We start from the raw sequence: 26474 nt of genomic DNA on the forward strand, positions 1-26474 counted from the left end.
TCCAAAAACAGCACAAGAAACAAACTGTTGAAACCACAAGAAAGCCCTTCTGCATCAAGTTAGGCAAGTATGGGAAGTAACCATTCTGCAACAGGAGCTCTCTTGACCAGCAGGCCATCCCAGCAGGTTATTCACAAAGAAATGGGCACAGCCTCTACAACAGCCTGCCTCTACCCACTCTGATATAACAGCAGTGAAACAAAAGGATCAAACCAGAGACAATGAGAAAGTGGGGTAACAAAGAACAAAGAGATCAAAGTAATCTGTTTATACAGGTATCCATGAAGATTTCAGTCATGTTACTTCCCCATGATACCAGATATACGCCAGAGGGAGTATTTCTTTCAGAACCTCTCTGGAATCATCCTCATAGAAAGGTCTGCATAGGTTTCATTCCTGAGCTTTTATCATGGCAAGGAAAAATGTAACATAGACTATGTAATCCAAGGGATTATCCTGGAAATGAGGGATTTAAAATGTGATTCTAAACATTTTCCACACAGGCTCACTTCAGAGGTGTAGACTGCTTCATCTACTTAGCATCCTAAGGTTTTTAGTCACATCTCTTGAACTTACTGTAACCCTTTAACTAAAAGCCATAACTTTATAAATATAAATAAGTAAATACAATATTTATTTATTAACTACAATAAATAATCATATAATAAGATATTAAACATGGGATAGTATCTCATGTAGGAAATATTCTATACATAAGAACTCCAGTCTGTCATGCCAGACATGCAGATAAGGTCTACATTTGATGATTGACTCTTGATGGTGTATATTTACATATTTTAGTAGAGAAGCAACAGGAGCTATTACCTTAAGTGAATAGGAAAACCATTAAAGAGGTTATTATTTTTCCTATAAGAAAAAAAAAGCCTTCTGTATTTCCAATTTTGTGTTCCTACCTGAGGTTGACATGTCGAAATTCCAAGACAGTTTTATTTTCCTAACTCTACAAAAGTATGGAAAATGGTATGAGCAGATGCATTTTGATTTGATTACCAATGAAATTTTGACACCCGTATGCTTCAGACAGTATGCTTGGCTGACTGTTTGAATCAGGCTGCTGGCAGACTGGATGCCAGCACAAAATATGATAGATCTTGGCTGGCAGTACTTAAACACCATGTGTGGAGAAAGGGATATAAGGCACTGCCAGATTCAACAAGAGAAAGAGATGCAAAAAGAGCTAGCAGTGACATCCTGACATTGTGAAATCACTCAGGCTCACTCAGGTGCATAAGGATTCACACTTTATCTGGTAGTCCACAACACCCACCTCATAATTCCTAACTTCAAAGATAATTCAGGCTCTCATTGAGGAACATTTCTTACCTAAATTCCAGGCTGAACTTGGTTGAAGACTACAGGAAATCCTTCTGAGTGCCAACCCCATCTGCACTGACCATAGGAGCCTCACTTCATTCAGCAGCTGGATTATTAGTCATGGAGATAAGCTGTTTGACCTGCTCTGCTCCTGGGCCAGACAGAATCCACTGTTGGATCAAGCAGCCATTGCTGCCTCTTCTGTAGAGCTGCTTTCCATTTATTGTAGGCATCCACTGCACCTTGACAAAGACCTAAACCGATAGATATTGAGACACACTAATAAAACTGTAGCTGTTCCACAACACAAAGCTCTGAGAACAGGCTTTACTAGCATGACTGAGTTTTTGTAATTTACCAGGAATGTGCTGTTTCTTTCCTTTCACAATTCCATTGCTATCCCTGGCAATCATTTGAGATATACAAACCTCATACGTGTGCATAGGAATTAAATTTTCCTTTGACCTGTCAGTAAAACACTTAACACTCCATAGGTACATACTGGTTAGAGAAGTTTTATGGAAAAGTATGTTATGGAAGTTGTGAATATTTCAAGAATATGTGTTTTGGATGTATATTTAATGATAGCATATCCTGCACAGCATTCAGTCAGTTGGTAATAGTAATAACTTTCCTCCTTTCATTCAGTACTTCAAAGTTTTAATACAGTGTGTAAAGTATTAGAATTCTTTCAAATTATTCTACCCAAATTAAATCTACTACCTTGAACTTTAAAATATAAAATAAAAATTGATCCAGGTTTTCCTCCAAAATCCAATTTAAACAAACTTATCAAAACTACTTTCTAAGCACTGTAATGATGTTCGCCTATTAATGATGTTCAGCAATTAAAGCTTCAGTTAACTGCAGTATCATCTGAAAAGCAGTTTTGCTTGAAGTGCAAATCTTTTATTTAAATTAAAAAAAAAGTAACTGAATATATTGTAAACAAAGCCAAACGTTAGATTACACATCTGAATGATGACAATGAAATAATTGAACATTCACCCTTCCTCTTCTACATATCAGCATTAATACAGTGCAAGTCAGACTTTTTCTTATTTGAGTCTAAGTAAATATAAGTCTCTGTTAAAGTAATACTCTAGAGTCTGAACAAAATCAGATGCAGTTCTGCAGAAAACAAACGCATTTGGCATGCCTGGAGCAAAATAATTACAATTAGAGGAGACATCTACAACCTAAATTCAAAGGCCACTGGGTCATGAAGAATGAAAGGAACTTGTAAAAATGTGAACATCAAGTCTAACCCTTCTTGTGTAGATTAACGCATGTGGCTGGCAGGTGGCTTATCTGTGTAAGACAAGAGTATCCCTTTGTGGAGATAGTATCTGTTCACCCATTTCTGTAGCATCTTTGATATAGTTGTGCAACAAAATCATATTTATTTTATATCTGATATCTCCTTGTGCTCACATCTAGTCTCTTCTGCTTGTTTAGTTTTTCCTAGCTAATAATCTTCATTCACCATGCAACTTGGCTTAGACCTAAAGATCTTTCTAAATTATCTCGCCTCCAATGAACAAGAAGAAATTTTAGTCTCCAGGCTCAGAGAGGTTTTAATTGCTACGGCAAAGATCATTGCCACATGTACTCCAGCAACGCAAAAAATTCCATGCTAGGGAAGTGTTTTATCTTGTCTCTGTGGTCTGTACCTGTACTTCAGAGGAAGGGGATAACAACTTTACCAATTTAAAAAAAAAAAAAAAGTAAAAAAAAAAGTAAATAAAACCAGCACATCAAGAGATTGTTCCTTTGCTCCCAGTTCAACCCTTACAAAAACACTGAATAAAATAACCAGGTCTTCTACTAGACACCTGTTTGCAAATTAAAGACTTGCCATTGTAGGATTACTGGGTAACACTGATGTTCACACAAACTCAGCAAGGGACATATTACTTAGGTGCATATCTAATTATTTTCACTTATTCAGTTGTAAATATTACACATTTTCTATTAAACATCTTCTATGTGGGTCTGATTCTTAAGTGGTGTAAATCAGCATGGCTTGAATTTAGTCAATAGAGCTTTTCTAATTTACGCATGTCTTAGATTCTTAGTCTTAGTCTTAATTCTTTAACACGATGTTAGGAAGTTCCAGTCCAGTAAACTCAGGAGCCATTGATTAGCAAATTTTTGTTTTCTTACAGCAAGTAAATTTAATCTTCCTATATTCTGGTAGGAAAATATTTCATTCCTGACTTGTTTTTCCTCCACAAGAGTTGTTGCATTTCTTATTCACCCATCAACTTTAGCATATTAAAAGTTGTAGGCCAATTAGGGTGACACATTTATAAACTCCTTAATAGTCCTTTGGTCTTGACTCTTCCAACTATTATTGTTAATATTTTTTTCTGATTATTGTGGTTTACTGATGATCATTTCTCTTATATATTGAAAACTCAAAAATAGCTCACTGTAAATTTCTCCTTTTTGAGAGATAGCATATACTTATTCACCTTTCACATCTTGCAGTACAGCTCTTCTAATGCTTCTTGTAGAAGTTCCTACTGAAATCTTTGTGTTTGCTGACTTGTTCTTGGATGTTTTTAGTTATCTTTGACTCTTAGGATTCAGTCTACATGAGCGCAGTTATTCTACCTCTTTGTGTCTTTATTTCATTTTCAATTTAATCAATTTTCCTTTCATCTGCAGACATTTTTGAAATATGTTTCCTTAATATTAATTTTTACAATTAAAAGTTGCAATTGTTACTGTAACTTACATGTGCAATTGGAAGGTAAAGGTGGAGAGGAAAACTTTCCTCTCAAATGTTTTAAGAATAATTTTAAAATTTACCAATTTCTAGAAATATATGTTTCAGTTTGATATACAGAGTGTATCTTAGATAGTTGCTATGCTTTGCATTTCTTCAAGGGGAAAGAAAAAGAAAACAATTGATTCATATTTCTAGGTGATAAACATCTAAAGATTTTCTTACACATCTTCAGAAATGCTCTTTTCCTACTTTGTGGCTGGTGGCATACTAAAGGTACCAACAAGGCTTACTGTCAACTGCAGAGGCATTAGGTGTATGTATAAACATCTTTGCTGGAATTTATTTTTACTTCCTGGCCTCACACATTTCTTTTCCCATACTCTTAGAAGCCAGTACGCTTCTCTGGGGTTAGTCAGCACCCCTGCCTTCAAATAAACCAGAATCCCTTCCTCAAGTTTAAAAAAAAATTGACAGGTACTTGCAAAGTATTTCAATTTATCAAAACACCATTTTCTGACACAGAAATGTTGTGACTTTGAGCTCCAAATTTCGGATTTGTGTTATAAAGAGCAGAAAACAATATTTTTTGTCCCGAAAGGAATGCCAAACACTTCAGGCAGATGTTATTTCATATCTCATTATGTATTCAAAAAGTGATGATAAATGCAAAAAGAGAAGTGAGTGTTCTTCATGTTGTGAAGTCATCGAAAGATCAGACAGGTCAAAAAGCAACACAGTATTGCCACAAACTAGTGGAAATACAGTTATAAATCCTCCCACCCACCACAGTGTACATCTTCCTGCAGCATGTATGTACCTCTGATAATACAAATGTTCATGAACAACAGTAAAACTGCAGAGACGAGATACCAGAGACAGTGAATGGTGAGAATCACAGAAAAATAAAACAAAATCAATATGGGATTTCACAACAGAGCAGTGGCAGGACTAAGTAGGATGGATAGTCTGGGAAATCATACCCTAAGTACTATATACTCTTCCTTACAGAAAGGAGAATTATAGATACGCTGCATTTCAGACTTGATGTAACAAAAAAAGCTGAAAAATCCGAGTCTATTAGAGGTGCAGGAGTACTCAAGAAGTTTTGCTTGTGCACTTGTGTTTTGTCTCAGAACTTCAATGTCAAGACATGGCATCTTTTTCAAAGCACTTTCTGTCCTAGAGCATAGAATCCAAGAAAGAGTAGGGCTGCTTCCCCAGTTGAGCAGAATACAATGAGCCAGGTTAAAATCTCAGCTGGCCTGCCATCACATTACCATCCACATATTTCCTTCATTCCCAAAGCTTCAAATTAACTGAGAAGCCAAATAACTAAAGGTTAAAATTTTTTGAAAACATTCAGTATCCAGGTTAACCCACTTCTGGATCTGCACTTGAAATAATTCAGCGGGGTTTGCTGTGGTCATTACTTAGCTTCTCAATTAGTACTGTAGCTTCTCAAATATGAGAACAACAGCAAAAAAAAAAAAAAGTAATAATGCAGAAGCACAATTAAATAATTGATTTGGAAAAACAACCCTTAAGATAGTGAAGGAAAAAATTTACCATCTGCGTATCTCCCTTGCTCACTAAGGACCAGAACTTCAGCACAGTTTCAGTTCATTTACTGTCATTCCCTCAATGGAAAGCATCCCATGCTTTTGTTAGCCATCTGTACAACAAAGGACAGCTGTGGCTGAGGCTGTGTAACTATCCATGCAGCTTAGAACAGTAAAACAAGAAGGCATGTGTATTTCCAGGACAGTGGTTTCTATTGCCTCAGGACTCATGCACATTCAAGCACTGCTTCAATCTCCAAATTAGTTATCTGCATTTGAAAGTTAATTTCCAAAATGTTTTCTCTGAAGGATACAGAGCCCTTAAGAAATGACAATAGATATGATCAAGAATTTAATATTTAGGTTGTAGCTCTGGTGACTGGAGATCAAATTTGCCCAGGTAAAGTTTTCAAGGATATTTGAGAATAATCTTAGTCACATCTCCTCTCAAGTCTTCTTGGTGACACATATTTTTACAAATACCTTATACATATACATTCATATAATTCACAGAATGAGATTTGTCCTGTCTTCACTGACTAACCACTCCTTGTTGGGGTCACAGGGTACATAAAAGAGATTAGAAGCGGTGAAGCTGAACTGCTGCAAAGCTGGCCTGAGAGGTTTGCACAGCTCTCATCATGGTGTAGTATATCCTTATAAGTTTGTTCTCAGAGTAGCAGAAACACCTCTGCAATTTATGCAGGGTTGCAACAGGTACAACACGTCTACAATAAGAATGAGAAACAGCAGCTCTGGTCATCCTTCCAAGAGCTGCTCCTTGCCTAGCCTGTCAGAAACAGAAAGAAGAGCTCTGGATGCATTATCCAAGCTAGTCAGACCACATTTGAAGATATTTCTGGTGATGGAACAAAGCAGTTCTGCACTGGAGGGTTTCTTCCAGAAGACTGCTTTGTATGACCATTTATTTCTGACTTTTTTCTTCACAACCATTGCGACTACGATCCTCAACCACTGTAATCTAAAATACATCTCTAAAAATCAGTGAGACCACTCCAAGTTCACAACTGCTGAAATTCTATGTGGGTAGGGCCTATATTTGTATTCTGAACTTGTAGAGAAGGCAGAGTAGAGCAGTAGAACATCTAGACATCAAACCCACAACAATGTGCCTTCAGATAAATAAAAAGATTTTGTGTAATCCCAGCCTTTTATACCAGATCTAGTTAGTACATTGAGATGATACACCTAAAGATCATGCTACGGTCATCTCAACTATCTCCCTACACCTTACTGGAGATAAAGTTTAATTTTGAAATTTCTGTTTCTGCATCGGCTCCTATTGCCTTGTTATTGAAAGCGCTGTTGTCAGTTATTATCAGACTAACCCATGTACTTGTAGGATTTCTTGCAGCTTGTACTCAGATTTCACATAGCCACCACAATGGTAGATCAGTCAGACATGGGAAGAACCAAGGCTTGGAACTGAGTGAGAGCAAGCTCTAGAGAGCACCTGGGAAGGTCTAGCATCACAAAGAGTTCTGGGGAATAGTTTTCTGCTGTTTTGCCTATGAACTATGCATATGAACTGCAGTGAAACATGTTGCATACCAATAACTCAGAAGTTAAAAGCATGTAACCACTAATTGTCTTTTACATTTTTTTCTACCTCACCCTTTTCCTTTACTGTTCTAATTACTCAGGACCATCTGGAACATAGTCAGGATAGAAAGACGCATACCCAAGGGTCAAGGAGAACAAAATAGACAAATCTGACTCTGACTCTATGCCTAAATTGCCTATCAGAACAAACAGGTGTTTCAGAACATAGGGAGCGTGGATCTAGTCCCTCAGTTGACAACAGCTACAGTACTCACACTCCTCATAGTGTTATCCAGTTTGCGCAGCAGCTTTTTTTTTTGAAGACATTGGATTTGCACATATAAAGCTGAAAGGCGATAGATTTACTAAAGAAAAATGGGGGCCAGTTAGAGCTGGTTGCAATCTGCAAAAAAAAAAAAAAAAAAATCTATCTGGCACAGGAGAAGAAAAGATCCAGGGAAAAATACAAAACAAGACAAAACATAAACAGAAGTGAAATAAGAATCAAACAACTATAATATGCACTTGAAATCTTAGTCACAGTAAACACAATACCAGCATTACCCTACATGTTCTTCAAGAAACCTTTAAGGTGAGGGAAGCTGAGGTATAGAGCTGATTTCCCAAGGACTGTGATGCTGCCCAAGGCACAAGCAATCTTCAGAGACCAGCAAGTGGTACACATTCCTGCAGCTCTGCACAACACAAGATTTGCTCTGACCTCTGAAAGTCACCCTGATGCTGTATCCCAGAGCATACATCTTTATTCCAGGAAAATCAAAAGCATTTAGGAAGTGATGGATGGCTTAGAGCAGGCATGATGTGATTCATCCTGGAATTTCACCCTGAGAAGCTATGTAAAAGCAATGGAGTTATACAGAATAATTTAGTAGTAAACTCACCAAAAATTAAAATTTTATAGCAGACTAACATCAAATTACTAACAAGAATAACCTGCCATGAAACTGTGCTTTGTTTTTTCTTTCTTTTTTTTTTTTTTTAAACTGTGCTGATAAAGATGATTGTTAACCAAGTACCTAACTACACACTATGGTACACCTAACTCCTATTAATATTTTTTGTAATGTTTATGATATTTAATAGATAATCTTTCTGACATCTTGCTCTTTTCATCTAAGGATGACAACTTCTTAAAAAGAGGAGACTATTTTCACAGTATTTCTCTCTGCAGCTGACTAGGAGAGAAGTGACACAATTCATCATGTAGTGGGGAAAAATCCACCACAACACAGATGAAAATAATCATGACATTTCATAAGTTGTCACTATTGGCACTGCTGCAGCAATCTGCATAGTTTGGGCTCCTAAGTAAAGTAATCTGTACTCAAATGCCTAAGTACTATACAAATGTGTGATAAAAAGCCAATCTCTTCAAACAGATTTATGGATGAAGCTTGCAGAGTATCTGTGACCTAAATCCATTAGCTGGGTAAAATCTTATAATTTTTGAGAGATGAAAGGATGTTTTCTACCTTTTTTTCTTGAAGCTGTCACACTTGGTGTAACACAATTAAAGACAAGGGAATTAGAAGGGAAGAAAAGGTTCAGGCCTCTGCCTCTCTGATGACTAAACTAAAAAAAATAAATAAATCATCTATTCTCTCATATCCATTGAATATTTAAATCTGTTATGTGAAGTGAAACAGCTTCAGTATCTAACTTGACTTTAGAGCACTCTCCTGAAAAGTGGTCCCTCCCAGAGGAATGGCAGAACTGAAACTGACACTTCAAAACACCAAACAAGAGCCATAGTTTTGGTGGGAAGGAAAAAGGAGAAAATGGCTATCATTCAGGTTTTCCAGAAAATTGCAGTAGGGACCTGCCTTCTTTAACAGGTGCTGGGGAAGAAATTTGAATAGATGGAGAGTGGATTTTTTGGACACATGCTTGTCCTCAGTATTTCACTCTTGGCTGGAGTGGGTGGTTTCCTGCTTAAATAGCTAATTTGAGTGAGCTTCCACTAAGCACACTGGTCCTATTCCAAGGCATTTAATCTTCCATATGCCCACTGTAGGCCTCCAAGCTTATGCATCTCAGCTTCTGCAGCTCAATGAGTAAAGGTTCTGTTTTGTGACATTCAGCGTTTATACACGTAAGTCTTAATACAGATCTAAACTTTAGAGTTTAAATCACAGTTACAAAAGACAGTTTGTCATTAAGAGGTTAATTCTCCTAGATTTCATGCTGACTGGCTGCAAAGCAGCATTGTAGAAATGGACTAGAGTATCTCAGTGGATAACAAATGGACCATGTGCCAGCAATTTGCCTTTGCAGTAAAGGAGGTTAGCAGCACTTGGCATTGACGGTAGATCAAGGTAGCTCATCTCTCCTCTCTCTTCACTCCTGGTGAGATGTATATGGAGTGCTAGGTGAGTCTTGTGTCTGCAGCTCTAAGAAAAATATGGAGTCCTGGAGCAGTAGAAGGTCACAAAGAAATCACTGAACAACTAGCTCACATTTCAGAAAGGGAGAGGCTGAGAGAACTGGGAGACTGGAGAAAAGAAAGCTTAGTGAGATCTTAGTAATATATGCATGGGTGGTATAAAGATGATGGAGACACTGTTCTTTTCAGTGGCGGTCTGTGACAGAACAAAGAGTAATGTGTAGAAGGCAGAAAACTAGAAATTATGTCTGCATAGAAGAAAACTTTATCATGAGATTTCTCAGAGAGACTGCAGAGCCTTAATTCCTGGAAAACCAAGAACTTGTCCCTCAGTCTATATAGCAGCAGTTATCCATTTTAGAACAAGCTCCAATTTGGCAAAAGGTAATCCAGACAATTGTTTTTCAATTCATCTTAAAATAGTAAAGTCTGAAAATTGAATTCTAACACTTAGCATACAGAAGGTACCTTCCCCACTCAGCAAAATTTTTTTCCCCTCAAAATAATCCCCCCCCCCCCCCCCCCAAAAAAAGAAAATTTGAATATGACCAAAGCGATAATAACATCCTTCCTGATGCAAAGAAACTACATCAACAATTTCTTAAGTAGCCTGAAAATGTTTGTTGCATCACTGAAAAAGACAGCTTTTCACAAAGGTGTCCCCAGGTCCACCTGGCATACTCTATATGAGGTCTACAACATAAAGCAAATCCTTGTCCACAGTTCAAATTTCTTCTCAGTAGGTCCAAAACTATTTAGGTATAAATGGCAAGGCAGATCTGAAAGACCCAGGAGGGAAATTATGATTATGCATTATTATCTGGGATCACACAGAACTGTTTTTCATTTTACTGCAAACTGAGATCAATGATAACCTTTCTTATAGCTAAGCATTACAGATATTTAAAAAGAAATTATAAGAAGGCATATTTTTCCTATGGATAGCCTAACTATATTGCTACTCACAGTGGTAAAGTTACACAGGCACGAAAGTTTGTAAGTTTAAGAAGGATTTTATACTTTCTCTGCCTTCTCTTTTTCCTTTCCCTTGCCTAAGATGTCTGTGCCAAGCTCGTGCAGGAGAGAGCAATAACCACAAAACCTAATTATCATTTCATAGGTCAAGGTACCTATCTACTTAAACTTCAAGTTTGACATTCCCCAAGTCAGTTGATAAAGGACAAGTGGAGACATCACTTTCTCAAAAACATTTTTGGAGATCTAAGAGACAGGGATCGCCTTCTAAAATTTTGAAGGGGATTTTTAAAATAGTAGTTCCAAATGCTTCCAACAGATCAGTCACTAATACCTGATGGAAGCAGAAACAACCATTAAGGATGCTTTGCGCCTTTTTCCAAGTAGCTCATATAATAATCACTAAAAGCACCAAAAAACAAGGCGCAGAGATCCTTATACATTACTTACCTTTAAAGCAAATAGATACTGGGGTTTGAGAAAGCTAACAGCTTATAAAGGAAGACTGTAAAACATATTCTTGCATATTTTTTACAAATATAAAAAGCATTATCTGAATCACAGAGGAATACAAACTAATTCCTAACTCTTGTGACAGTCTCATATAACACCAGCTACAGAGAATCTCACTGTTGATGACCCTCTGAATATTTCCAGCTAATTAGCAAGCAGTGTCGTAAGCTGTTTATAAAGAAGCTGTTAAAAATGCCAAGAAAGTAGACTTCTTTATGAAGTACCTGAATGGTATGTTAATAGCACTTCAATAGTACCATAGAGAGACTGTCAGTTTAATGAATATTAAAATTCCTACAAGAATTAAGAAATGCTCTTGTATATGATAATACACTTGTAAAATAATTACAATATATAAAATACTGCCATTGTACCATTTTTTGCATTCAAGTTTATCAGGAGTGCTAATAAGTTGGAGATAGCAGATATCCCAAAGTATTGCTAACTGTCATTACTGTGAAGGTGACTGAGCACTAGAACAAGTTGCTTAGAGAAGTTGTGGAGTCTCCAATATCTATTTGTAGATATTCAGAAGCTGTTAGGACATTACTCAGGTGGCCCTGCTTGAGCAATAGGTTGAATCAGATGGCCTCCAGGGGTCCCCTCCAACCTCAGCCATTCTGTGGTTTTATCACCCTATGATGAAAATCTGCTCATTTCTTTGGGCAAACTTGGTGCTGCAAATGCACATTTGAGGAATTACAGGACTAACACCTCTGAATCCCTTGCCTCCCCTCGCAGTTAAATGACTGAAAATGCAAAAGAGATCACTGTAGTACTCTCAGAACAGTCAAAGAAAGAAAGGCAGATGAAAGCCCTGCACATTGACCTTCTATCAGCAAGAAGTTCATAGATACAGCTCCCTTCTGGGGGCATCTTCTGAGGTCAAAAATTGGGAAATGCTTCAAAAAAAATTTTTTTAAATGACAGCATAAATGAGAGATAGAATCCTTCTTTTATCTAGCATCATTCTTTGTTGTGATATACCATTCCTTAACTCTGAATGTAAAAGAAAACAAAAATGTCAAGTTCATTCTTGAAAACAACTGGGGGTTATTGCATAGAGAGATGAGTAATCAAGTATTTCTCCTGAGCATTTTTGTATTAACAATAATTCATGAGGATAATTTCTAATCCCTGTCACACACATTAGAATCAAATTGATCCTTGCTGTTGTTCAGCACAACAGTGGGTGAAACACATCAGGTGTGACAGACAACTATTTCTGAGTTAGTCACCTCAAATTCACTTGAAATCATTGGAGAAAAGACTTTTGTATTCAATTTAATCCTTAAAATGGATGTCTAAAATAGATTGGATTAATCAAATCATAGAAGTGCTTAAAGAGAGCTGATGGCAACAGAGGTAGTCAGACACCTACATGAAGACAAATGTCAGACAGATGCTAACTCACATACAGAGAGACAGTCTTAATCTGACTTGATGTAAGGGCTGCAAAGTGGACTTTAGTGCCATCTGGAAATCTGTCTTTAATGACAGACCCCTATTTTGAAAGCACCAAGAAATGGATATTACAGTAGGAGTATATCTCAACAGCAGCCTCACACATTTAATAGATATTCAGGTCAAAAAGCAGTGAGACAGTGCTAATATTCCTGCTGTCCTGTAGTACCACAGACGATGGAAAAGAAGTCTTGCTGAAAACCACATGAATAAAGATGTTATGTTCAGCTATGGGCATTCATCAAGCCACACTAATTTATAGAGTTGCTATAAAATTAGTAATAAAATACAATCCCTGCTATTGTGTGGGAACCTGACTCTGCTCCAAAACTTTGTTTTCTTCTTCACTGTGATCTCCACAGGGACAAGAGTCATAAGACACACGTAGGTTTGAATTCTGCCATGGTTTATGTAGATTAGAAGACACTTCCTTCCTCGATTTACTTGGCTTATCAGCCTGTCCTCTGAGCACTGATACCTTGGAAAAGAAAGCATTGGCCCTGAGGAGTTATTTCAGTGCCCTCTGGTACATTACACTCAATATAAATGCCTCACCACATCCTAGAGGCTCTCTCTCAGCTCTGCCAAGCACAGCAATCTACTTTTTACTGTAATGTATTCTGCTGATTTCGGCTATTTAACTTGAAGGCATCCTGGTCACCAAAGTCAAACTACCCTTCTGGGGACGACAATGAAAAGATAGAGATGGCAAAGCAAAACAAATGGAAACGGCCCCTTCAGGTCTCCTAATATCATCCTATAGGCCCCTAATAAGCAAATTCATTGTGAAAACAAATATTTTTGAAAGTTCAAATATACTGTTATGTATTCAAAAATAAACATACTTTGAGATCTCTTTTTTATCCTGTATGCAGAAGTTCCCATAAAGGACACAATGTCTGCAGGGTTCCAAAAGTCACATATTCACCTAATTATCTTCTATTCAGATTTGCTTGTCAGTGGCTCACAAATACCTGTTTTATTCACAGACATCATGAAAAACACCATTTCAATTATTTGAAGGATCATAGTCACTATGTCATATTACAAAAGAACAGAGCACAAAATAATAGTGTTGGGATGTGGGTGTTGGTAGGTTGAATCCTTGCTAACACCTAAAACAGTAGGTTTGTATTTACTTACTCTTTTATAAAAGAATTACCAAGATAAGAAAAAATACAAAATCCTTCCCTCCTCAACAAGTCAATAAACAAGTCATATGAACCATTTTCTTTTTTTTTTTTCCAGCGTGTGCCAGTCACATTCATGCCTGTAATCACTTCCATTTTATTTTACTTTTCCAAAGAGTCATATATTAAATTCACAAGAAAAAAGTCCAAGCCCTACTGAAATCTACCAGAAAAAAACCAACACTGAATTCTGTGAGAGGTTAGGACTTCACAGAACATTCTGGGTTAGAAGGGACCTCAAGAATCATGAATCTCCAACCCCCCTCCCCGCTCCACCACAGGTAGGGCCACCAACCTCCCCATTTTGTACTAGACCAGGCTGCACAGGGCCCCATCCAACTTGGCCTCGAACACCTCAACGGATGGGGCATCCACAACCTCCCCAGGCAGCCTGTTCCAACACCTCACCGCTCTCACTTCCCCCTGACATCCAACCTAAATCTTCCCTCCTTCAGCTTAAGATCATTTTCCCTTGTCCTGCTGTTATCCACCCTTCCAAAGAGTTGACTTCCCTCCTGTTTGTAGGCTCCATTCAGGTACTAAACGGCTGCAATGAGGTTACCCTGCAGCCTTCTTTCCTCCAGGCTGATCAAGCCCAGCTCCCTCAGCCTGTCTTTGTAGGGGAGGTGCTCCAGCCTCCTGATCATCTTGACTTCACAGTAAGACTTGACATCAGGAAAAACTTAGGGGATGCAGATTTTCCCTGGCCTTGAGAAGACAAAACCATGGTCTCACTTATCCTTCATAGTTATCTTTCACATTGTTTATGCTAAATAACGCTCACAGAATCTTTGCTCATTGTAAATGAGTAAATGTTTGTTTTGATTTAATTAAGAAATCATTTAAGCATTTACTCTTACTTTATATGTTGCTTTCATGGCACAACAATTTCTTTCCTCGTGAGAGTTTTTAATGCTCCCAAATGGTCAGGATATAAAATTGAACAATCAAAGACTTTGCCATCTGGTATGTACAGTTATCACATTTGTGATTCTGAAGTGCACACACGTAGCAAGCGACTCAGAGTTTCTACTCTTGTCATGCAGGAGATGAGGGGAAAAAAGCTCTGTGTGCAATGTGTCAGATGTAAGCTCTTAGAAGTATGTGAACTTCAAACTTTATCCTGTGGAGAGATGTGGCTAGTACAGAAGACACACAGAATATTCAGAAAATCTTTTGGATCAATACTATAAATACACGTACGCTGTTGCTTCCCTAACGTGAAACAACAATAAAAAACAGTGCTCCTGCCTGCCTGGAGCAAGCCTCACTGGATAAAAATTGTTTCTACTAGCTTGCTTTTATACTAGCCTAAAAAGGAAAGCATGAAAGAGACACCTCTGTTCAAAGTATATATGCACAGCTCAAAACTGGAAATGCAGTACCCTGCTTCCACAGTTCCCAGGATCCAACAGTGCTGCTAGGTAACATCTGATCAACCTAGAAAGTAGGCAGATTGTTTGCAAGGCTTTTCCTACTTCCTGTTTGATATGCAATGCTGTGTTCTAGACCACAAACACAATTATTTCACTCCTCCTTGCCCTGAGAAGAAATACCTTATAAATAGAACTACAGTCAACGCCCATAGGATAATCAGTATTGGTGGCATCCCTTCCCTTCTTTCATGATTAGGTTACTAGTGTCCTTCTATTTATTAGACCTATCCTTCTCATCATGTCTTTCTGCTCTTCTTTTATTCACATAACCTAATGTTCTAAACTTTACAGTGTGCATCACAACTATATGATTAGTCTTGGCATAATGGTTACAAGATCATTACCAGTGGTAACATCTTTGCTTCAGAAAGAGAATTGTCAGCTTCCCCAGAAGCTTTCTTACTATAAAGCTTCTCCCATGCAAGTATATTTTTTTCCTATTTGTTCACACCTGTTCAGTTAAACAATCAATAGGTGAACAGAGGTTTAAACAGATGTTTCATTAAGAAAGATTATCATGATGGAAAGATAACCAGTAATAAATGGAAATACTCACCAGTGTTGAAGGTTCACAGTAAACTCCACAAAAGAACAATCTCCGAAGAAAGAAACCCTTCCTTAGTGGCAGTCAGCCCTTAAATGGGATCTAGGAGAGGTGGAGCCAGGTTTCACCCCCTTCCAGTAGCACAGCTGAATTAGCTTCACCTGTGCTCCTGCAACTGACTCATTGCTTTGCCTCAGGTAGTATGTGGTGGACTTCATCTTCACTTTCACACTGCAGTCACTGCCTGCACAAGTACCACTCCTGTCTTCTTATTATATGTTATAAAAACTAAACCATACTGTTAAGTTAAACTATATGTGAACTAAAGCTGAGTAAGTTGCAGCAAATAATTTATTGAGCAAATCTCACTGCTGGTTTCATGTGTGGCAGGTTTATAATTCCCTTTAATTTTAGACTCATACTTAATTGACAAAGTTTTCTTTTCTGGTGCTTTTTTTCCCCTTCAAACATCTGTGAACCAAATACCAAGAGTTCAGTGTCAATACTCTACACGTATACATGCAATACTACATTCAAAAATCAAGCTGTGCTACATACTTAAATCTGCCAGATACTACAATTTCTGTTCTTTGAATACAGATCCATATGTTAAGCAACAAATGCACACAGGACGTTTGATCCTGATTCATTTAAGATTAATGGGCTAGATAGAATACTGACATTTAGACTTAAATTGCCCCAGCATTCACGTAAGAACATAAAAACAAGCAGCATCTGGTCAGACCACTCAGAGAGTGTCTTGTCACTGAAAACGGGCAACAGTGAGTACTCAAGGAAAAATACTAAAAAAGCCGGTGGTTCCCAGCCAACTACAGTCAGAAATCACCAGTTCAGAGATTGCACCCTAATTGTTGTCCAATGGACTTCTTTCCCACACATCAGTCTCTCTATCTACCCCAATTCAAATTTCTGCCATTCTGAGCTTCTCATAGCTGTCTGTTTGCTGCAGGCACCATCTTATTGACTGCAACCTAAATACTATTTTATAACAAGCACCAAACACCTCTGTTCTATTTGTTCTCTCTTCTCTTTCTTCAATAACTTTTTGTAATTTTACAGACCAATATGATGTTGCCCTTGGTCAGTATACGCTTTCATGCATCTATCCTGTTATCCAAACAATCCTTTTGCCACTTCACCCCTGACTACTTGCTGTCTTCCTCTGTACCTTCTTAGGCTTTTTTTTTTTCTTTTTCCTTTTTATTTCAGAGGAGATTATCAGTTCTGTGCTGGAGGAATACAGCTGTTTTCATTATGTTGCCTTTCAGAGTGGGTTTGTATTTTCATTCTGACTTCACCTATCCTCAAGAACTCCTGAATCTCTTTCCTGAGAGGCACTACCTCATTTAGTGATGTACACTGTGCATACAAAGCACTGTTTTTATTCCAATTTCATTGATGTGCATCTCCTGGAATCCTTAGCATTACTTCACACCTGCAAACTACACTTTACAGTGAAAATTAAAACATTCTACCAAATTCCTTATAGACATTTACAAAACTAAAGATACTATTCATTTCTGGCAGAGAGAGAAAACTTATAGGCACTTGGCACTTACAAACTGAATTCAAGTGCAATAAAAACAAGTACTGACTATTGGACCATGAAAGAGAGCTATGGGCACATTAGATTTAAATCTTTTTCTGATTTTAGTACTACTGCTCTCATATGCTGAGTATGCATTAAGATGGCAAAAGATAAAACATTAGAAATACACTAACTTTAAATTGTGCTATAGGCAACTTCTGACTGCTGGCAAGCCCCCATCAGTCTCACTGGTACCTGTCTCCTGTGAGATGATATCTCATACAGCCATAGTCCTGTAGTGGTGGGATATTCTGGGTTAATAACATTCTCAGATATACAACTTTATCAGACTTCTCATGCTTATGGCTTAATTGTTACACAGCATACACACTGTCTGAGTAGTGGAGAAGCCAGGGCTGTTCTACTCTATTGCACAGTTGTCCAAGGAACTGATATGACTTTACAAAATTAGGTGTTTGGTTTACTTCTATTTTGGGATGGTTGCCAGCAAAAAGGCCCCTAGGACCTTTCAGCAGTGATGTAAATATGCTAGCGGTTAGACACTGTTGAATACTGTGGTTCTCACATCTGCTGCAGGTGTAATTCAAGCATGATGAATTCATCTTCTTAACACATAGAGTTTCTGCACTGCTGAATGCACACAGGCTCTGAGCTCAAAGGACTTCAAATGGCCAATGCAACTCATAGTCTTCTATCTTTCTAAAATTCGTCTTGGCTAAATTAGATCTTCTGCCACTTTTATTGAGAAACAAGATGAAATTATTAGGCACGTTTATTCAAAACTATCTTTTCCTGTTCTACTGCCCTGTCCTAATTTTCTCTGCCAGCCCAATTTTGTCGCACTATTCCTTCAGCTGAAGAGCTCTTTATCCTAGCTATATAAACACTGTACTTTGAAAGGACAGCAGATTCTTCTACTCGTTCATTGTATGATGTTTGCTATCATGGAATTAAGCATTTTTAGAACAATTAGAATGGGCAAATAAGACACGGGGGGAGTGGGAGGGGGAAACTCTCATGTAAAATACACAAGAAAAGAGTTGTCCTTTACAGAAGACTAGGCTGGTAAAGGGCACTCACAGAGCTAAGCAGCCAGCCAAGTGTGTGAAGACTTGCATGATTTCACTCCAAGGGATTCAGGAACTAAATCCCTCTACCTCCTACACAGTCTCCCCAGAAAGTACTGTGACTGCACAGTAGTTCTTACTGTCATCTGACCATATCTTTCAGCCACACCTAGAAATGATTATTTACTGACAAATGGAAGTCCAAACATTTTCCCAGCTAATAGATAAGCTTTTCTCATAATCATTTCATGGAATTTTATTTCCATCATAGAATCTCAAGATTCTATGATTTTCACCAAAGGTTCAATGTTCCTTTTTGTGCTACTGCTATTTAATCTGGAATTTTTCCAGCAGTATTTTTCCATAAAAGAAACCTAGAAAAGATATGAGCATATGTTACATGTACCTCAGTGAATTAAGGTTATTGCAGTCTGTTCTAACAACAAAAACAAGTAAAGATTGCATCAGGAATAATTCCAAAAATTATATGAAATTTACAGGCTTCACAACATTGCATGTGTGGAACACCAAAAAAAGAGAGGAAAACAAGGCAAGGCTGTGTCAGGCACTGGGCAACCTGGTCTAGCTGTGCATGTCCCTATTCATTGCAGAGGACTTCGACTAGACAACCTTTAAAGGTCCCTTCCAACTCTAAGGATTTTATTATGGAAAAATTTCCTCTGAATTCTTTGCCAGTGCAAGTAGATCTCCCTAAAGATTTTCCATACACTTGATAAATACCTGTCTGACAATTGCTGAAATTGAGGTTAGTGAAACTGTAGTGCCCTTCTACAGAAAAGAAATAGATTATGAGCGAACTCTGGTGCCAATTTAGAAAGGGATGGTTAATCTGCATATTACGAATATGAAACTTGAAAGTAATTGTTCTCTAAAAGAATCACTGCTTGTATCTCTCCTCTTTCTTTGTTTTATCCATTAACAGTTTATTCCTAGAGTATTTTGGTCACACTTAACTTCAATGACATGAAAAGTTCTTTAGAGATTAACTCTCAAAACTAGAACCATAGTTGTTCTTAAAACAAATATGGATGAGAAATTTGAGGGACAAGGGAAAAAAGAGCTGTAGTTCACAAAACTAGTTTTTCACATACGGAGTAAACTTTGCACTGAAAATCAGAACGTGAAATAAGATGACTTAGCTGGAAGATCTAGTGCTACTGATAAAGTGGATATGAATTTTATCTATTGCTTCCCTGAAAAAGCTAATTCAGCTGGAATCATCAAGTCCCCGACAGTCATGCTTATGATTCAAAGCACTACAGAAACATAAGAGAGGAATGGCATCTTAATCAATTATATTTAAAAATATTTTTGACACAGTAATAACAAAGTAACATTGCTTATTCAGTTACCTCAGAGAGGTAACAGTGGATTTTCATGATATTACTTGACTATTAATAAGCTGCCCCAAAAGCTACAAAGATGGTTTGACTGAAATCTCTGACCTTATATTTACTTCTTCAGTGAGCAGACTGGGTAGTAGTTTTAAGAGGTGGTTTGGAACTGAAAGGTCATCACTACCTTCAGGCATTAGATACAGATGAGTGATCATTTCTTCATGCATACCACTGTCACAAAATCATGTGCTACTCCTGTGAATATGTACTTCATTCAAGAATATGATGTATCTACAATATTTGGAAAGCCACCAGGTCAGAGCTTGCATCATCTGCTAAATTTCATTTTTTTAATAGAAGTCATAGAATCATAGAACCATCTAAGTTGGAAAAGACCTTTAAGATCAACAAGTCCAACCACCAATCTGACCTCCTGAGTACCATCACTAAATCATGTCCCTTTATGCCTTTTTTATGTCTCTTAAATACCTCCATGGATGAGGAATCCAGTACTTCCCCAGGCAGCCCCTTCCATGCTTTGGCAGCCTGCTTTTCCCTCATATCCAATGCACCCTTCTTTTCTGCAATCTGAGATCATTTCTGTAACTGACAGCCTCCTTGCTCTTACCTCATTTTAGGCAGTTGTAGAAAGCAAAGTCTCCCCTCAGTCTCCTCCAGACTAAACAACAGTCCTTGTACACCTTGTTTTGCAGTCCCTTCACCAGCTTTGTTGCTCTCCTCTGCACACACTCAAGCAATTTAATGTCCTTCTTACAGAGAGGACCCACAACTGAACACAGTATTCAAGATGCAGTTGAAAAAGACTTTCAGTACTATCAAGTCCAACTACCAATCATCAGTCTGACCTATCAAGACTTTGTTAAGTATGCTCAAAAATCTTTAAGCTGTTTGAGAGCTAGTTAAATAAATTGAATATTTAATTTTTTGAACATCATATGCCTTCTATGTAACAGATTATATTCATTTGGTATGTTCTCATATTTCAAGGTATTTCTTTCTGCAAAAGCGAAGTGCTTCAGATACTTTCAAAACAGTTTTCCACTCCTTCAGGAATGTTTTATCCCATCATAAATAAACTCTTTAATCATTGATAAAACTAAGAACTTGCTATTCCTATTGACAGGGCCAAGATAAGTATCACTCTGAACTACCACAATATTTCTTTTAGGAGAAATGAAATCAATATATCTTATCTGGTTTGAGATGAAAACATTCCAGGGAAAAGTGCTTGCTATAACTTCAGAAGATAAGAGGAACAGCAAGTAATCAAGAGAGACGTTAAATAAATTAAACAGAAATGTAACAAGGAAACTTTTAGAAAACAAGTTTCAAATATATTCAAAGAGCTGCTTGAGATGTTGCAATACTGGAGTCACTGACATTTTAGAGATAACCCCCAAATTAAAACACAGAGCTAGGACACCAGGCATTATCATATTTCATCACTTAGACATACATAAAAAATACATTGAGTTAGTTACTAATTTCTGTTATTTTCTTTGGCCTCAAAATTAACATTGAATATTTCAGCTCTAAAATGAGACAGTCCCATTACTTTTTCATCTAAAAGTCCCTGTTTAATTTTTGGGTCCCAGAGCATCCCTGAAACAAAGACTTGAATGAAAGGAATCTAATTATGGGCTACTCCAAGCAACACTACAATCCTTTGCAGGAGATGAAAATACATCAGGAGGCTTATTTCAGTTAATTAAGAGAAAGAAAAACCCTTAACACTTCTAAAATTACTACTTCTGTTTAATTGCATGTGGATTTACAAAAGTATTTCCCTTTTTAGTTAATCTAGATTCTCAAAGGAAAAGCTTTGGAGTTTGCTCTGTTAAAAGCATCTGAATCTGAATTGATGTTTTTTTCCCAGTCTCTCAAGCTCCTTTTTCATGACCTGACCACCATGAGAAGCACATCACAAACCATCTCTTCACTCTCTCCAAACCTGTTCACCAGAATCAGTGTAAACTATTTTAAACTAGCCAAGAACTTTTCACATCCCTGCTTCGGTAGGCACAAGCTCAGAGACTTGCCCAAGGTGAGTGCACTCACTCTTCTACAAAGACAAGTTATGCAGTTAAGTATAAACTATCTCAATACACAATAATTTGTTTGGAAAACAATAATAATGTTAAATGTAATGACAAAATTGTGTTTATCATAACATGTTTCCACAGATTTCAGTGAAAATACTCCACAGAAGCAGAAAGCTCTTGTAGGGGTTATATAACGAGTAATAATAACACTACCACATTATTGTTATTATATTATTATATACACACTAATTTTATTTTTAGTAACTACCTAACACATTGTGAACCATATGCAGGTTTTCTTCTGATTTCAGGGACTCTATCAAACTTTCTTTTCACCTACAGGCCTGGTAATTATTTCTTTTTTTGGATTTTTTCCATTTAATTTTATCAGTCTTCCATCCAGGGCAAAATCATGGATTTATGATTCTCACCTCCAAAAGCAAAAATATTTATTGATTCACTCTGTATGGTGTGGATTAGATCATACTAAACCCTTCATAAAAAACAGCAGTACTTTTATATTATGAAAATAGACAAAAGCTTGAATTAAGAAGTCAAGACTTCAGCAAAGCTTCAAGTAATTTCCTTCTAATGTTTAAATAACATTTCCACAAATGATACACACTTGTGAAAGCATGTTACAAAACAAAATGGTATTTTTTCACAAGGGAAAAATATTTGTCAAATTAAACAACCTTTTTGAATATAAGATTAAAGGACAATTATGTTGTTGCTATGATATTATTTATAAGCATTTTTGCAAGCTGCAGTGGTGACGCTGGAATAACATCTATAAAAATAAAAGGAACAAATCCAACTCTTCAGATCCGCTGTACCTGTAAATCGATGCAACTTCATTCAATTCCCGCTGAAGATCTCTTTTGAAATATAAATTTACTTAACTGTTTTATTTCCTATTATTTTCTTTGTGCATCCCTGCTTTGTAATACTTTCTTCCACCAATTTTTGCATTCTAACAAACTATAGTGGTACATCACGTGCTATCCAGACTCCTTGTGCTATGAAGCTTCACACATCTGAAAGCCTTTTGCAAATGTATGTGTTTAGACGTAAAATCCTGGTTCCATGGAGACACACAAGACCTCACAAGGAGCCATAGCTGATTTAGGTGTAAAATCTTTCTCTTTTCATCCTCAACCTTCTGTTGAAGTGGTGAGTCTCTGCTACTTCTGTTCTTGCATGAAGTCCTATTACCTAATCCAAAAGGAGTTTCTAGGATTCTTTTTTAAACTATAATGGTTGTAGCAAAAGAATATATTCCCCAGGGCTTACATTACAGCCTGGTATAATGGGTATTCAACTGTGTGGTCCCCATTGATACCAACACAACTGCTGTGGCATTTAACTACACAATTTTACTGCATCTGATTTTTCATCATTCATTCTGTTGTTAGACAGGCCGCTACAAACAGCAGATTGAGCAGCGGTAGCGAAAGAAGAAATACTGCCAAATTCACTCCCTTCTTAATGAGTTTTGATTGATGATATGGAACTGACAGCATATAATGTCTTCCTACTGAAATGCAGTTTCTATCCAGCCTCTTCATTTAGCACCGTATTGCTCCACAGTGTCAGGGCAAACAGATCACACTAATGGTGAGCCAAACTCTAACCTTTTCAAAATCAAAGGCAGCTTTAGTACTAAGTTTAATGGGACCATCAGGGTGGGTTAATGGAAAAGGCGAATACAGTAGAGACATAGAAAAGTAGAGAAACAAATGTCTTGCAAAAAAACTCTTCTGCATGTGACAGTTATTGAATGTTGCAGAGTTAAATGCTAGACTAGGTTATGCAGAGATTTGAAAACAGCCTGCAGTAAACAGCTTTAATTCCTAGCTTCTAAACACAGAAAAAGGACTACAGAGAGACTTAGGAAACTGTATTAAAAATAATGCCTGAGGAAATAATGGATTTATAAGTTTGTTGGGATAGTACAAAAAAAAAAAAAAAAAAAAAAAAAAATTAAAATAAAAAAAAAAAAGACCCGTGAATAAAAAAATGGAGATTTTCAAAACTACAACTAAAGTGGTAACTAAATATGTATTCTTATATGATAAAAATTAAATCTCCCATTTTAGGATAATATTTTCTTTACAGTTTCAGTCAATTGAAGTGTTCTGTAAGTTTTAAAACCTGAACTAACATTCCAAATGAAAACTCATTTTTAATAAAAACCTTCATTGCAAACTCACAAATGAAACATTTCCTCACACACGCATTTTTTTCTCTCTGATCCTTTTAAATACTCATGAAAAACATGCAGGTTTTGCACAAACTCACACTTCATTTACAAACTTGTGACAGACATCCTAGAAGACTATGCAGCAGCTGTTCTTACACAAAGCATACTGTAAAAGCTCAAAAGATGAAAGACAATCTACAGTGAAAAGGACAGAGAGCATCTACAATAGATTCACATCCCTAGAAATCTGACATAGTCATTAGCAATCTCAAATAGAAGGAAACACCTTCTAGACTGTCAGCCTCCCAGATGTTATTCTAATTTCCACCTTCAAGTAAGAGATAATGAGAATTCACTGACCCAGAAAAGTGAATGATTGCAAGGGTAAAAGATAAGTCATGGTCTCTTTTTCATCTCAACCATATTTCTTTTGAATCTCATTGCTCAATTTAAACCATATTTATGTAGTTTAATATAACAAATATTCTCACATTTCCAGATGTTGTAAGGAACTCTGAATTAACATTCCATATAGCCTCTTCCTTTCTGCAGTATAGTTTCTGAATGATTTCATGCTACAAGGAATGTCTTACAAAATTATTACTGTGTGAACACCTTTACATAGATTGGAATAAGGATCTTTTAAAATTTCTTTATTCTATACTACATACAATGCTGTTAGACTATGCAAATGACTGACAGGTTGCAGTCTTATATCTTGCCTACAATGGGCCAAATTTAAATTTCATCTACACTGATTCAACTGCATTGCAATAATAGAATTCCTCTTGATTTTCATTAGTGTATTCTAAGAGATGGGGATCAGGCTCAGTATCTTGAATACAGAAACTTTTGTTGTTTAAAAGAACTGCAAGTCCAGTGAAAAGATTGTAATTAGTGTCATTCCAGACTGACATTCTCTTTTATTGTGTACTCCATTTCTTTTTGTTTGTTTCAGACTAGCCTAGAGCTGAGCTCTGTGTGTCAGCTTCTTTTCTGTAGTACTAAACACACAAAGAGAGGATAGTAAGCAAAATTATCTCTGTAAGAAACTTTGCACATTTACTGAGCTTAACCAGGCACTTGAACATGAGGGAAGTTAGAATTTACTTTTAGGAAGATGGAAAAAGACACCAATGTGATATATTCAACTTCAGGAAGCCTGTAAAAAGGAATTCCAACATGTTATAAGGAGGCAATCCAGGTGCTTCAGATTCCACTCTTTGATATTTTTATTATTATTATTATTTATTTATTTATTTATTTATTATCTTCTACTAATAACAAATAGGACTAACAGCCATGAATGACCATCAGACATTAGTGCTCAGATTTGAGATACTCTACAGGTGAAGATTAAAGACATGAGTTTATTAAGAAAAGCTGCACCTTGCCAAAGGTAGAAGGAGTGAATGAATAGGAATCAACTGCACCTACCAATGATAACTGTTGAATGGACAAACACTTCTCTAAGCTCTTGGAATCTGTGATGGGAATGTTTTGATTAGGCTGCCGAAAAAATTACAAATACACTCAGGACATATCTTCCAATTCATAAAGTTTCTTCCCCAGAATTGTTTTGTGTCCCTTTGTGCCTTGCACTAACTGTAGTCTGAAATCATTGCATTTCAATGTATTTACTTGTCTGTGCTCAGCATGTGATGACAAGTCTTTTATCTTCTGCAAAACCAATAGAATTTATCACCAAAGCAGACATTTGTTAAAAGTATTTCTAGGACACCTGGCCAGCTGCAACCTCCCTCAGAACAGTCTTTGTGTTAACCAAGATGAAATCTCAGCATGGCACTATCCCAATGGTGCTCTGTTTGGTTTTGTGCCCTCAAAGTCCTCCGCTGCCTTCACATTATACCATAAGACACATAACAAAATTTCAGATTCCTGATACAAAAACACTGTTCTGAGAGGCTACTATATAATCCCTACAATAATCAAACACTCTCAACCAAAGGAAACACAAACAAAATAACAATTTTGCCTTACACCCACAGGGAACCAAGAAGAAACTTAAGGTCAAGAGCCCTGGGGTTCAGATGCAGCTTGTGTCACTTTGCTGGACAGCCAAAATAATTGGTTTCTGGCATAATGTTACTTAGCAGCACTGGTGTAGCCACCGGGATCAGAATTTTATTCCAATTAATGGTAATTAGGGATAGAAACAGAAAGAGAAGAATTTATGAGACCCTCCAAAAGACACACTAAAGATCTGCTTTAGCTGCAAAAAATGAAGCAGTGAAGAAAGGAAGGAGGTGTGTGGTATCATCTTAGATAGTATTTCTTCCCTAGTTTCATGCAGAATAAAACATTATTTAAATAAAAGTGCAAGGCATCTGCTTTGGAATGCAAAGCATGTGCATCAGAGAGGTATAAAGCAGTTATTCAGGGAATGTCAGCATTTGTTCTGTTTGACAAAGCAGGTCCAAAAGGGTCTGAGCTTTTCTTGCCTGAGATTTTTTAATCTGCTTTGCAATCCTT

General features: G+C 37.0%; 1 long non-coding RNA gene across 1 annotated transcript; it reads right to left on the reverse strand.

The window, feature by feature from the left end:
* Positions 1–1429: 1429 nt before the first annotated feature.
* LOC107311224 (uncharacterized) lies at positions 1430–5745 on the reverse strand. The gene is made up of 2 exons (XR_001553949.2): positions 5639–5745; positions 1430–1589 (listed from the first exon to the last, which is right to left on the reverse strand). It is a non-coding gene; the product is annotated as an uncharacterized LOC107311224 (long non-coding RNA).
* Between the last annotated feature and the right edge of the window lie 20729 nt (positions 5746–26474).

The sequence above is a fragment of the Coturnix japonica genome, chromosome 3, assembly GCF_054131305.1.
Source record: "Coturnix japonica strain WE chromosome 3, WE-NBRP24, whole genome shotgun sequence".
Taxonomy (NCBI): domain Eukaryota; kingdom Metazoa; phylum Chordata; class Aves; order Galliformes; family Phasianidae; genus Coturnix; species Coturnix japonica.